The sequence below is a fragment of the Corvus moneduloides genome, chromosome 5, assembly GCF_009650955.1.
Source record: "Corvus moneduloides isolate bCorMon1 chromosome 5, bCorMon1.pri, whole genome shotgun sequence".
Classification (NCBI taxonomy): Eukaryota; Metazoa; Chordata; class Aves; order Passeriformes; family Corvidae; genus Corvus; species Corvus moneduloides.
In genome coordinates, this window is record NC_045480.1 from 69,113,146 (window position 1) to 69,126,448 (window position 13,303).

The following is a 13,303-nucleotide window of genomic DNA, read 5'->3' on the forward strand; positions in this document are numbered from 1 at the left end:
ACACACACACACACTACACGTGGGCTCCTGCACTGAAAACCAGATAGGCTGCTTTGCCTCAGACTGGCTCATGTTTTTTCCGCTTGATTAAAAGTCATGAGTTATTCTGAAGTTTCTTCTATCACCGACTTCTTTCAAACCTGACTGAGTAACTATCGTACCACCACCACTGAACCCACATGAGAGATGTGACAAGTGGAAAGAATTAAAATAAATTTGCTAGTATGAATTTTCCTGTAGTTGTTCTTCATCAATTCTCATTTAAAAAAAAGTATCCTGAACTTGCACAAATTAAAAACTATACAAAAGCAAATTAGGCTGGAACCACTGCTTTGAGGTTCCTTCCAATCTAAAATATTCTAAGATGTAAATTGCTTATCATAGCAATAACTTTGGCACGGGAGAGAAGGCAGAGCAGCAGTCATTGCTCTGATTACAACCAAAAGATATGGGGACAGATATGGGTTCAATTAACACAGCCTGTGTTAATTGAGGAGTTCTTGTAACCTGGAGAGCTACAGCTGATACAACCTCTGCTTCTCAGGTGCCCTCAAGTTACCACCTGACAAATCTTCCAAGCAGGGCAACAGAATCTATACAAATATTTCATATATGAAAGTTTCTTACTGTCCAAAGATAACACTTATAGATAACCAAGTATAATTGATAAAATTATGTAAGATAACCAAAGATAATGAATAAAATAGGGGTGTGAGGGAAAAAAATGCATGGAATTAATTAAGAATCATAAGCAAGCTCTTCCTCACAGAGAAGTCCTGTGACATCTAACAGTGGCAAAACCAACAGGCTTTGTGGAGCAGATTGCTCTGAGATCCAGGAGAACCCAGGTGAGGGTACCTGCCATGGTAGCACCTTGGCTGGACACCATTCCTCACAGGGCCCAGGATTCCAGCAGCTGGAGCCCAGACAGCCAGGGAACAGAGCTCCCAAACTGCCTTCGTGACACGGAACATGTCCAATTCACACCACAGACATTTGTGTGATTTGCCAGATGAAGGGATGGCCTTGACAGAATTAAAAGCTGCTGATGAACAGTGAGGCCAAGAGAGCTGATGCATATTTTTTTTTAAAGGTTACTATTCAAGAAAGCAGTGTAGTGTACAGCAGTAACAAAAGGATTGTGGTAAACAACAAATTATTCCCTGGGGAAAATTCCTCCAAAATTGGGTAGTGACAGAATCCAATCGGGGGGGGGGGGGGGGGGGGGGGGGGGGGGGGAAAAAAGCCAGACAAAAAACCCCATCAGACCCAAACACAAAGAATAAAAACCTTGCAGAACAAGGATCTTTCTCCTTTAATTTCTGCAGGACTGGAAACCAGATGTACTTACTTTTTTTTTTCTATTTAATTCATTTTTTATTTTGCCAGACTGCCTAAGCTGTCTTGAACACATTGAATACCTAATTCAAAAAACACCCCAAAAACAGCTTTCTTGATTTTAGCTTACAGATTACTGAATAACCCACAGGCCACCAGCTTCTCTCCTGCTATTTGTAAGTCAGTCCAGATCAAGCTGGATGGAGAGGGGAAAGGCAGGTTTGGGGTTTGTTTGGTTTGGTATTAGGCTAAAGCTCAAGGTCCGTTTATTTAGGAAGGAGATTCCCACCCCCCAAATGATGCAGTGTATTTTATGTTCAATAGAAAATAATACAGGAGCATATAATCACTCTGCCAAGGGAGGTGTAATGTACACTCAGTTCTAGGTTTTGGGGTTAAAATTTCTCTAGAAATGCCTATTTTTCTCTTCTACTATATTTTACAGAATTTCCATGACTTTCCTTAAATGCTGACTTTTTTGTCTACAGGTAACTGCTAAGATTCCTTTCTAAAGCTCTCAAAACTGCCCTTTGGAAAAGGATCAGTTATTTCCTCCAGGGCCTGAGAGCATCTCCCTGAAATAACTCCTCCAGCCACCCGATCAGTAAAACACTGAGCTCAATGCCAGCTGGAGGGCTTGGGGGCAGGTTTCAGCTCACCTGCCTGAGCAGCCAGGCACAAAAACCCCGTAGAAAAGGAACAAGGAGCAGTTTTGCCCCTTTGCCTCCAACGGGGATCCAACGGCTTGGAAAGGAGCTCACATCAAGCGGTTCGCATCAGTGCGCGAGATGAATATAAAACCCAAACCAAAACACGATTTGTTTTTCAGTTTATTAAAGGAAATGTTTTCATATAATTAATCATGGTCTGCGAGGCCGCTTTATCCAACGCCGTTCCTCCCTACCCCCGCCATCCCACATGGAGCCTTAGCCGGACTAAAATTTTGCAAAGCCTTGCATTGTTCTCCCTGACACCGGATCAGCGGACACAAAAAAGCAACTGCCAGCTCAAAAGCAATCCGGCGATAGAGCCTGGTGCTATCTAATCAAGGGCAAAAGGTCACTTCCGAACAACTGGGCAATAAAAGATTATTTCCAGCCGCAGAACAGAAAGGCCCAGTGGTGGATGCCTGAAAGAGGGGGGTGGAAGGAGGGCAAAAGGGCTCCCGTCTGTGGGAGGAAGTGCATTGAATAAAGCCAGCAGACGGGAACCATCTGGCTTTGTGCGTGGTCTGTTCTTCAGAGGAGAGAGAAAGCCCCCTCAGCGGGGCCAGTGACTCTGTGCAATGATTCAAGCTTTTCTTCTTTTATTTTTTTTTTTTTTTTCCTCTCCCCCCTCAATTTTAAAGCAGCTTTCCCAGGCACCAAAAAATTGGAAACGGGACCTTTCCCAACAGGCGGATGGACCCATCTTATCAAGTGCAAGATGGAGCCCATGTTTTAATTTGGTCATGGAGAGATGGCTCTTATCAGGGAGCAAGGCCTGTGGATGACCAGACATGGCTTTTTTTTGTTTGTTTTGTTTTTAAGGATGGCTTCAGAAGAAGCCTCCCACGGACCCAGCAGACTCAAATTCCCAACCCGCCCAATACAGTGAGGTTTGGTTGCATTTTTAAACAGCAAACTGCATTTCCAGCAGTATCACCTTTATTATGTATACTTCATGCATTTCTCCCCTTCCTCTCTCTCCCCACTTGAATGAAAGCAAGAAAATAAAAGGGCCAGATTACATTCAATCCAGTTGCCATGGCCTGTGGGAGGGCAGAATTGCAAACACTTCAGTACAAATGGTACAATCCCTCCTCCCTCCCCTCAGCCCTGCAGTTGTCCTCCATGTCCTCACTTTCCCTCGCTCTGTGGTTCGCACCAGAGGCCTTTGGCACTCGGCGGCGAGGAGCTGAATCTATTCAAGCGCCCAGACACCTCCTCCGTTCACCAGTGAATTAACTTTAAGCATGCAAATCACACTAATCCAGAATTCACAGGAGAGGAAGTCAGGAGGGTTCCCAGTGGTCTGGGAAATATTTTTCCTTTCGGGAAGGGAAGGGGAGGGGGGGTCATTGCACTCTTCTTTAGAGCTCGCTGCAGGTCACTCTGGCTCATCTCAAAGAGAGTTTAGTTCAGAGGCTCAGCTTGACATTCATTGGTTTCTAAATCGGAACCTCTTGAGCGATTGTCCCAGCAGTCCCAGGGATTGGGGCCTGAGCAAATAGCCCCCGACTAATTCTGCTGTAGTAGGGGGGAAACGAAGCAGTTAAATGTCCAGTTTATCAACAGAAAACAACAACTGAGCCTTTGTCCTAACAGGGTGCAGGAGGAAACCGTTTTGCGTGACTCATCTGCATGAGAAACCCAGGCAGATGGGAAACACCGACAGACGGCTTGGAGGGAGAGCCACGAAGACATCGGAGGAGAAAAATATTCCATCCATCGATTTTCTGTACAGCCACCTTCAAAAAAGAAGCAAAACTCTGGAATTCTGAGTAAGTCAGACACAGCTTGACAATTGAGGGGCTTTGTTTTAAAGGGGGAAAAAAAAACCCACCAAAAAAACCTCACAAAGCAAGAGTTTAAATAGAGAAATGTGACACAGCAGGTCCTCTGCCACAGCCTACTTGTTAGAGGACAAAAAAAAAAAACAAACACTACCAACAGCAAGGTGACCAAATGGCCAAGCCAACAGCTATGGTATTTATTCTCTGCAAGTGTTTCTGCTATAGCCTCACCAAACAGACATGGAAACGCAGAGTGCAATTTGGAGATGCAAAGCCAAAAAGGAAGACCATGGAGTTGAAATGGACCTACTACAAAGTGGGTTAAAAAAACCCCAATGTCACTCCTCCTGCTCCTCACCTTTTTTTTTTTTTTTTTTTTTGCCACTCAGTACTGATCTAACCTCAGTTTTACTCAGCAAAGGGTTTCTTAGCAGTCACAGGCATTTTTCTCTAAGGATTTTTAGACACCCAGGAGTGGTTAGAAAAGCACAGGCAAAGGACTTGCCCACATTCCCTGTCTCTTCAAGAGCTGAGCAAAAAACCTTGCCCTATCATTGCTCAGGGTGAGGTCTATAACCTATCTGGCAGACATGGAAACTGCATTCCACTTGCTCATCAAACCCAGTGGGAAAACAACCTGAAGGTGGGGGAGAAAAATCCCAAATGTAAAGCAGGTGAGCCCCAGGTTAAGGCAGCTGTTGCTTTAACAGCCACTTTCAACACTTGAGAAAGTGAAACCACTTACTGGAACAACAAAGCTCTGTGAAGGAGGAGGGGACAGCTGAGAAAATGTGTCCCTGGAACAGACCCTTTAGGGACAGGCCAAGGCGAGGTGATGAGGTTATCACCAGGAAGATCACAGCCCCCAACTGCAAGGTCATAACCCGCAGGAACTTAGACAAAGCTTTTAAAGAGAAGCAAATCCAGCATCTTCTGGAGTGCCCCAAAAGAGAAACCCACCCAAAGGGACGCTTCCATGGTCCAGCAGAACAATATTCACATTCCAGCCACAACAGAGCCAAACCGCTTCACTGCGGTGAGGGCAGCTCCTACTTCCACGTACCATGATTAAAAACCTGGACACTCACGGTTGTTTTAGAGCTTCACTGGCATTCTTTGAGGCCAGACCATGTGCTACGCTGAGCAGCCACCCTGCTTTCCACTCCACTTAGCATTAATTACAAGCCTCTTTCTTGGATAGCTTGGTAGCTTTGTGGTTCAAGGGGGAAAGGGGGGAAAAAAAAAATCTCATCCTATTAAGTGTAGCCCAGAGACCAAAAGACTCTGAAAGATAGGAAGCCCTTCTCAGCATGAACAAGCAGCAGAACTGCACTTTAAAAAACAGGTTTTAATTGCAAGTGGTGTTTCCAAGCTATCCTGCTCCTGGGGCCACCTCGATGAGGGCCAGACGTGCTATCAGACAGTTAATACCCTCAAACAAACAGCTTCCCATTCCCAGCCACAAACAGGGTTTTAAACATGCCCCATTTGTATCACAAAAGGCAGCCAAAGCCCCTGTCCTTGCAGGAGGCTCAGCTCTAGTTAGGCACCCAACAAAGACTAAGTCGGTAAAAACATCCATTTGGTCTCTCTGGCTGACTCAAACCCAGCATTCTACGGGGAGCAGATTCTGTAATTCTGGTACCAAACCCCTGTATCTCGATCACAGATCTCGGGCCACTTGTAGCTGACACCCTTAGCACAGACTCACCAAACCAGTGCAGCTCCAGAAGGGATGCAGGAGCACAGCACAGCTCTCCTGTCATAAACCCTTGGGTTTAAGGCTGCAGGTTTTAGGGCAAGTCTGAAGGGGATCAAAACACATACTGTGACCCGCCTGAAGAAGAGCAGACCTGCTTTATACCCCTCTATAAAACCAAAGGCTCTTGTCCTGGGTGTCCCCTCAGCTGTGGGGAATTTGGGCCCTCATCATTACGTGGAGTATCCAGGTGTTCTCAAGGGGCAGAAAGGAGTTTGCCACCACCTGAGTTGCTCAGAGCTTTCCGGGCAGATTTTTTTCGTTTTACCCTGAATTTACAAACTCTGTAGCATTAGTCTGCCATGTTCTCAGCATCCTAACTGGCTTAGCCAACAACACACACACACACACACACACTGCAGTGTCGTGCTGATGTGGGATCCTTTAGGTTTGTAACCAAAGGGAAATATATGCCAGTAGTCTACTGTGCAGATGAGACAAGCAATCGCTATTCCTTACATCCAGTTGTAAATCAAATGGTTTCCTGCCTAAGTCTAGATAAGAATATAACCCCCAGGCTATGGACCAGCTGACAGCACCGAGTCCTTTTGTTAAGGAAATTATCGCAGATGACTCAGTGCTTTCACCTGTTCTCCTTTGCCAGGTAGCATCTCCTCTGTATGCCTGGACTGAGCTAAGGCTTCAGCAGAACCTTGAAGCTGAGACTCCTTACACATGAAATTCCATCTGGGGTCTGGCTTCACAGGCCATCCCTGCATTTCCAGCACAGGAGGGCAACGGAGACAGAGCCACCTCCACCCAAAGCATTCCATTTGCAACCATATCCTGGTGAGATCTGGCTCCTTCACTGGGGAAGTGCTTAACTCCAGGTTTTGCTGAGCCTGGCAGCCTGTAGCCTCCAGCCCTTTCCATGCCCTGTGGCAGTCCTGTTGTGAGAGACTGCTTCGAAAGCAAGCTGATGGCAGAAGAAGGACATAGGGAATTTTAAAAAGCATTTTCCATTCTGACTCTGGTGTATCACTGTACAGCCTTGTCCAACTCCTCCGTTGCTTTGTGGCTGTTGTGGCTCACACTTTTCCTGTCTCACTGCTGCCCTTACTACCCAGCGAGTGGGTTCACTCCGTGGGATGCTCCCACTGTCGCTGCAGGCACGAAACCGAAAACTCTGATGTCATGTCTCGTAACCCATCAAAAAGTGCCTTGTTTGAAACAGGGAGATGGGATGAGGTCATCAGGAGTTGTAACTATTCTCTTTTTTTGGCACACCACCTCCTTATCTGGGAGGCATTGCAGGAGGGCACTGTAAAGGTTACGTAAAATCAAAACAGAATTGTCAGGCGTTCCTCTCCCCATCATGTTTTGGCAAATGTACATCCTCTGAAAAACATGAGGGAGGCATCATTTTCCGCAGCAGAACATCACGTACGAGCGGGGCTGACACAAAGTCTGCCCAAGGGTGCTGGGGAGGCCTTAGAGGCAGAAGAGGAAAACCTTTGGTGTACACTGAGTGCAAATATCCCCATGTGTGTCTGTGCCCACAGAATGCAGGAGGAGGAAAGGGTTATCCATCGTACAGCTCCTGTCGTGGGCGACATTTTCATTATGATTTTATTATATTCTATAATTGCATTGTCCATAAGCACAGAAGAGCCAGAAAGGCCCTTTGCATTGGCACTGGCATCTCATGGAAGTGCTGCTGCAGAGTCACAGGTGGGAAAGGCGATGGGCACATACCTTGTTCATTCATAACTCCTCTATCTCCCTAAATTACCTGCAAGGAACTGGAGAAAGGGGGAAACTATCATGATCCCCTGACAAACCTACCAGTGAGGCAGTTTTACAGCTTGGCTCTAAGCCTCGGCTCAGAATCTCTTCCTCCTCTTTTTCAGAGCTCAGTGGAGATGAGCAACAGAGGGCATGGACATCCTTCCATCTGCTCCCGCTCTGGAGAAGAGATACCTCCAAAATGTTACAACTGCGCAACCCTTTCCTCCTACTGGGATAAGTTTCTACGGTAAGATTTACAGCCTAAAAGATACCACTGAAGTCATAGTAGCAAGAGGGGCAGCTACAACAGGAAGGAGGAGAAACAGACGTATTTTACTGAGTCAGACAGTTTTTCCAAGCCTTGCAGATGGTGAGAACAGGATACAAAAGTCATGCTCACAGTTAAAGCTAATGAAATTCTACAATCCCCATGGGAAACTCAGAAACACAGGCATGAAGTGCAGAACTGCCTCTTGTTTTAATTTATTTTTTAATACTTTGTTTACATGTTCAAATGCAACACGTGGATGGAGTGCAGGGACTGAATTGCCTCAGGTGCTGCTGGATACATCCCATTTTTGGTTCATAGCCCTGCATCCATGTCTGCAGTCCCAGTAGGCACCTACAGTGATGAGTCTTCAGGCAGGGAGGCAAGGAAGAAGAGCACATCTAACACAGAGGCATGAGCATCCCAGTTTAGACACTGTCCATCTGCTCCAAATAATTTTTTGATAAATTTTAATAACATTGCAAGAGCATCTCTTTATATCTTCTTTGGAGGCATCCACAGCTCTCCATTAGCAAGATAAGATTAAACAACAGCCACTTACATCTTTATGTGGTAAAACAAGCTTCTGTATTTAAGATAAACTTTACAGGACAGGTGGTTTCCTAGAACAGAATATCCACAAGAAAACATTTAACTATCCTACATAAACGTCAACAAGGTATGAGAAGAGTGCACCTAATAAAGGAGATAGAGGCTACAATAAAAAGGGGCCCTAAATCAAAGAGCAGGTTCACACCAGCAAACACTCACACACACTGGGCTGATTGAAACAGGGAGCCTGTCCAGGCTCAGCGCTCAGCATTGCTGGCAGCCCAGCAGCTCTTCTGGTGTGTCTTTCCGTGCCTTTGCTTGGAGGTTTGACCCACACCATCACCTTGCTGGGCTTGTGGCCGGGACTGCATCCACAAAACCGCCCCGTGCGGGTTCTATATTGGGAGCTCGGTGTGTACTTCTACCTTTATCAGCTCTTAAAAAAAAAAAAAAGAAAAAAAAGAAAAGAAAAAAAAGGAAAAAAACGCAGAGCAAACATTATCTATTGTTAATTACCTGTAAAGTAGGGCTTTTGCCACTTCCCCAGTTTCTAAGAGCTCTGAAGTGAAACCTGAAAGAAGCCACCCATTGTTTCCAATTGTGCAAGAGCCAGGAGCAAATAGGGCTCAAATTGCAGCTCTGAAAGGCAGCAGGAAATTGGCAGCCCGGTAATCTGCTCCCCACCATTCAGGGGAACAAAGGCGACATTCCTCCTCAAGTAGTCACCATTAGAAACCCAAGGCTGATCTATTTAGTAAGGCCCACAGAATAAATCTGTGGAAATAAAGAGTTTTAATTAGAAGGCCATAGGATATGGCTCTAGTTTCCAGCCCCGCAAGTAACATCTATTAGTTAGGCTCTTACCTCGTTTCCCACATATCCAAACGCTGACACCCAGAGAACAGCACCGCTGCCATTTTTAAATAGTATTAAAAAGAAACCCCAAGAAGTAATAAATGTGGAAACTGTTCATTACAGATGGATCATACCGTACAGTCTGCTGTACCAAGAACATTTCAGATTGGTCTCTGTCTGTTTTGGGATTATATATTTTCCCCTTAGAGTATTAATAAGCCTTCTAACCCACCACACACGCCCCACCTATGGCATGTTTTAAATACTCTCCAGAAAGTGCTACAGTTTCCAGCAGGAAGGGTTTTTTCCTTCCCTCACATCCATCCATCCATCCATCCATCCATCCATCCATCCATCCATCCCTCTGCACAGAATGACTCAGTAATTAGACACTGCTGGTCAAAGGCTCCTGGTTGTGCCAGTGCCACACAGCGTGGCTCCACACAGCCCTCCAGTCCCAGTTTTCCAAGCAGCCAGAGAGAAGTTTCCTTCAGAGCTGTTTCATCAGGCACAGTTAATTTTAAAGAATTTAAGTCCAAGTGCAAAATGCTCTGAGATACTTTGCAATTTTTGCCACCTGAACAGATAAAGTTCTCCCAACCCCAGTGTGTTAGAGCTGTCAGCAGGAAGCACAGATTAGGTTAACTTTCCCAGGGGATGTTATCTGCCCCTGGCAGCAGTGATGGATGACTCTGGAACTACCATGGCATGCGCTCCAGCTCCAGTACAGGGCAAGGGATGGAAAGTGGGGAAACAAGCACACACGGCCTAGAACTCCAGGTTTGAAAGCCCACACAAAAGTCTCTGTGGAGACTCCAGAAGGGCATCTTCTATCTCTACCACTTGCTCCAGAGAGACCCTCTGACTATTAATGCAGCAGAACTGATGCATTTTCAACTCTAACAGTATTTCCTCACATACTCTTGGCAGATCAGTAAACTCGAGCCCAGGTACTGCCAAAGTTTGGCAAAGTTCATACCTGGAGTTGAATTTCAGAACAAAACAAATTCGTGACATCCAACTATCCTGTACAACACCCTGACTAACCAGGTTTATCCTCACCTTGATTTGGATGAGATACAGGACATGTAAAAATGTATTAATCAACAAGTGTCTCAGTGACAGCCCAGGTGCTCCTGTAGTCAAAGCACATTTCATCCAGGAGAACTTTGCATGCCATGTAGAAAAATGAACAAGTGGACAATTATTCCCTAAAAAGAAGGGGTCAGGTAAATAAGACTAGATTTAGATAAGACTTTGCTATAAAAAGAAGGCACTGTGCAATCTCCCAATATCTGGGTTAGAGGAAAGCTCCAGCACTTTCCCCTTCCTTTCAGGCAACTAGTTTCTTCCTTTTCATCTGGAAGTGTCCCACTCATAAATGCACAGATCCAAAAGCAACAAATCAGACATCACACAAGAAACAAAGCTTTGGAGAGAACCTTTACCAGGTCACGTAAATTCATCTCTTCCTCCTGCTTGGAGCGTGGAAGAGGAATCCTCCCGGCATTGCAAGAACTCTCGGGTGGTTTGGAAATTGAAGCATGTGCCAGAAAACAGGAGGTTTCATTTAAAATAGCCATTAAATCAGCTATGTAATTTCAGCCTATGTTTAGGGTGCTCCAGCTACTTCTCACAGTCACTTTATCCCACAAACTAAGAACATCCTAACATGTAGGAAACCTGGGCATTCCTAAGGCAGTGCAAGCACTCTGTTGCCTGGCCAGCTCATTCACTGGTGTAAATCCATCAGCTCATTCAGAAGAAATATTCCATGGAATAAACCCGGTCATACTACGGCAGGGGGTCAGGCAGGATGTCCCATTGTGCTCCTTCTTGCACAAACACAATGGGGTTCAGCCCCTGGGGGCAGAGCCTCTGTCAGGCTGTTTGTGCCTCCTGCCATCGTGTTCTGCAGGATGTTTGTTTTCAGGTCGGGGCACCGTAAGTGTAGACAAAGGTTCACAAAATAGGGCGTGCTTACAAGGCCAGAGCCACGGCTATCAGGCACACCTTTCTCAAGGGACTGACCAAATGTATGCTTCTCTGCTCCAAAATGAAGAGCAACTACACTTTCAAGCTAATTTTGGAATATGCACTTCTTCTGCAAGTACACTCTTTCTTTTTTAATACTGTCACATGCATGTATCAGGAATATTGAAAAATCCAGGTGAATTTCTGGTTCTTCTTTGATGCTAAAAGGAAAAGTTATTCATTGAGACTAGTGTTTCACCCCTATATACTTAAACTAAAAAGGCAGACCATGTGTGGTTTGCAGGAAATCTTTCCCAAATTAGTATTTATTGGTAAGTAAATGAGGGAGTATCTCATCTCAAGACATCTTCACCAGGAGTGGGAATGGCAGCTACTGGGAAAACCAACAGCACTGCATCTCTTTCTCACAAATATAAACCGAGCTGTAAATATCACTCCGGAGATCACGAAGTTTTTGAACAGATCCTTCTGTTCAAACAGGAACAGGAAGCTTGTTACCTCGGGCTCCATATGGGGGTAGCCAATGCCGAGGGGAGAAGCCATGCCTTGGCTCCTCACATCAGCCAGAGGAAGGTGGAACACAACCACAGGGAAGAACTACAAATGATTAAGAGCTGCCCTAAAAGCAACCCGCCCCCCAAATGAAGGGTCATCAGAAGGAGACCTGTGCAGCCCCATGTGCTGTGTAAGGCTGGGAAATCCAGCTGTGTGACAGCACAACAGCATTTTATTCCAGGTTTTTTGAAGCACCACCATGACTGACATAAATGCACCAGCTGGAAGAAAGCCAACAATTAATCAGGATTCCTTAGAATTTGGAGGTAATTTTAGCAGAACAAGAAATGCAGAAGTATCAGTGAGTCCTGAACATTCCTCCAGGACAAAAATCTATTACTTCATATAAGTCCATTAAAACACTTCATCTAGCCCCTTTAATCCCTCTTAACAGATTTGCTTTATCACAGACAGAGGAGCTAATCCTCTCCCACCTGTCTTTAGGATATGGAACCATAAACAAGAGCAAGTACTTTTCATTTGTTAGGCATTATCCCCCTTTGGATAATGCCCTCACCCACTCCAACATCAGTGTAATGGAGCCGTCTTTGGAGAAACACCCCAACTCTGAGGGCAAGTTCTCACCCCAGCCATGGATTCCTCCAGCATGGAACGTGGAAACTTTATCTACCTACTGTTTTTATTGCTAAATTATTGTTTCCTAAACTCATCTCTTATCATAAGGTTTGAGACACTAAGCAAAGCAAGAATTCCAGCTTGCTGGACTTCCCTTTTTCCTTCAACCCAGACCTTACACATCGGAGGCCTCCGCTGTTAGAACCAGATGGCAGCTTCAGCCAAATCCATCACCCACCCATGCAATTAGGTCAGTAGGTCAGCTGAACTTACTGCCTAATTACACCATCATTTTACACAGAGTTCTCCTGGCTTCTCAAAACATCTCAGAAACATCAGAAAAAAAGTACTTTTTATGGCCTACATTGCAACAGGCTCTGACGGTCTGGCACTCTGCAGACATGGAGGGGTAACCTCGAACAGCCCCCTGACAAATTTTGGGTTGAAGGACTGAAATCTGCACTTCAGTGCCCTAATTGCTGGAAATCCCCTCAGCAAACCCCCTTCCAACAGAACACCGCATCCTTGGATGGCCATTCCACTGTGGAAAGTAGAACACTCTACAGTGGCTGACCACTTGAGGCATATTTAAAGTAACCTGTGTCTCTTCAGGCTGTGGAGGCTTCAGAGCTTCACTTCATCCATCTGTCAGCTCGCTCTGGTCTCTTTCAGCTGGAAAGACATTCATGTGCCCTTGTGCAACCCTGCGTGGTTCTACACCACAAAATCCATCTGCCTGAATAAATTCCCAGTCATTTCCATGACATAACGGCAATGACCTTGCATTCCAGAGAGTACCTGGAAGTGAACTGAGATACATTTGTACATTAAATACAAAGCATACAGCATCTAACCCAAGAGAAAAACATTATTCTCATTTTTCTAACACTGCCTGCTCTACCTGGCAATTAGAAAACCATGTAAGACCTGCAAGGAACTGTTTTCTTCTCATTGCTGTGTAGGTCCAAGTCAAATATTTCTCCAAAGGAACTGCAACCTCAAATTATTCCCAAAATCTGGTTAGTAAAGGGAGCGTTAGCATGACTAACTAGATCACAGCTTTTGTTGATTCTGTTTTAAAAAAAGAGATCTGGATCAGTGCCATGAGATGGCTCCTGATGGAAGACAATCATTAAAGGATGGCGAACACGTGGGTCCTTTGGGATTTCTTCTCTTCTGCTAG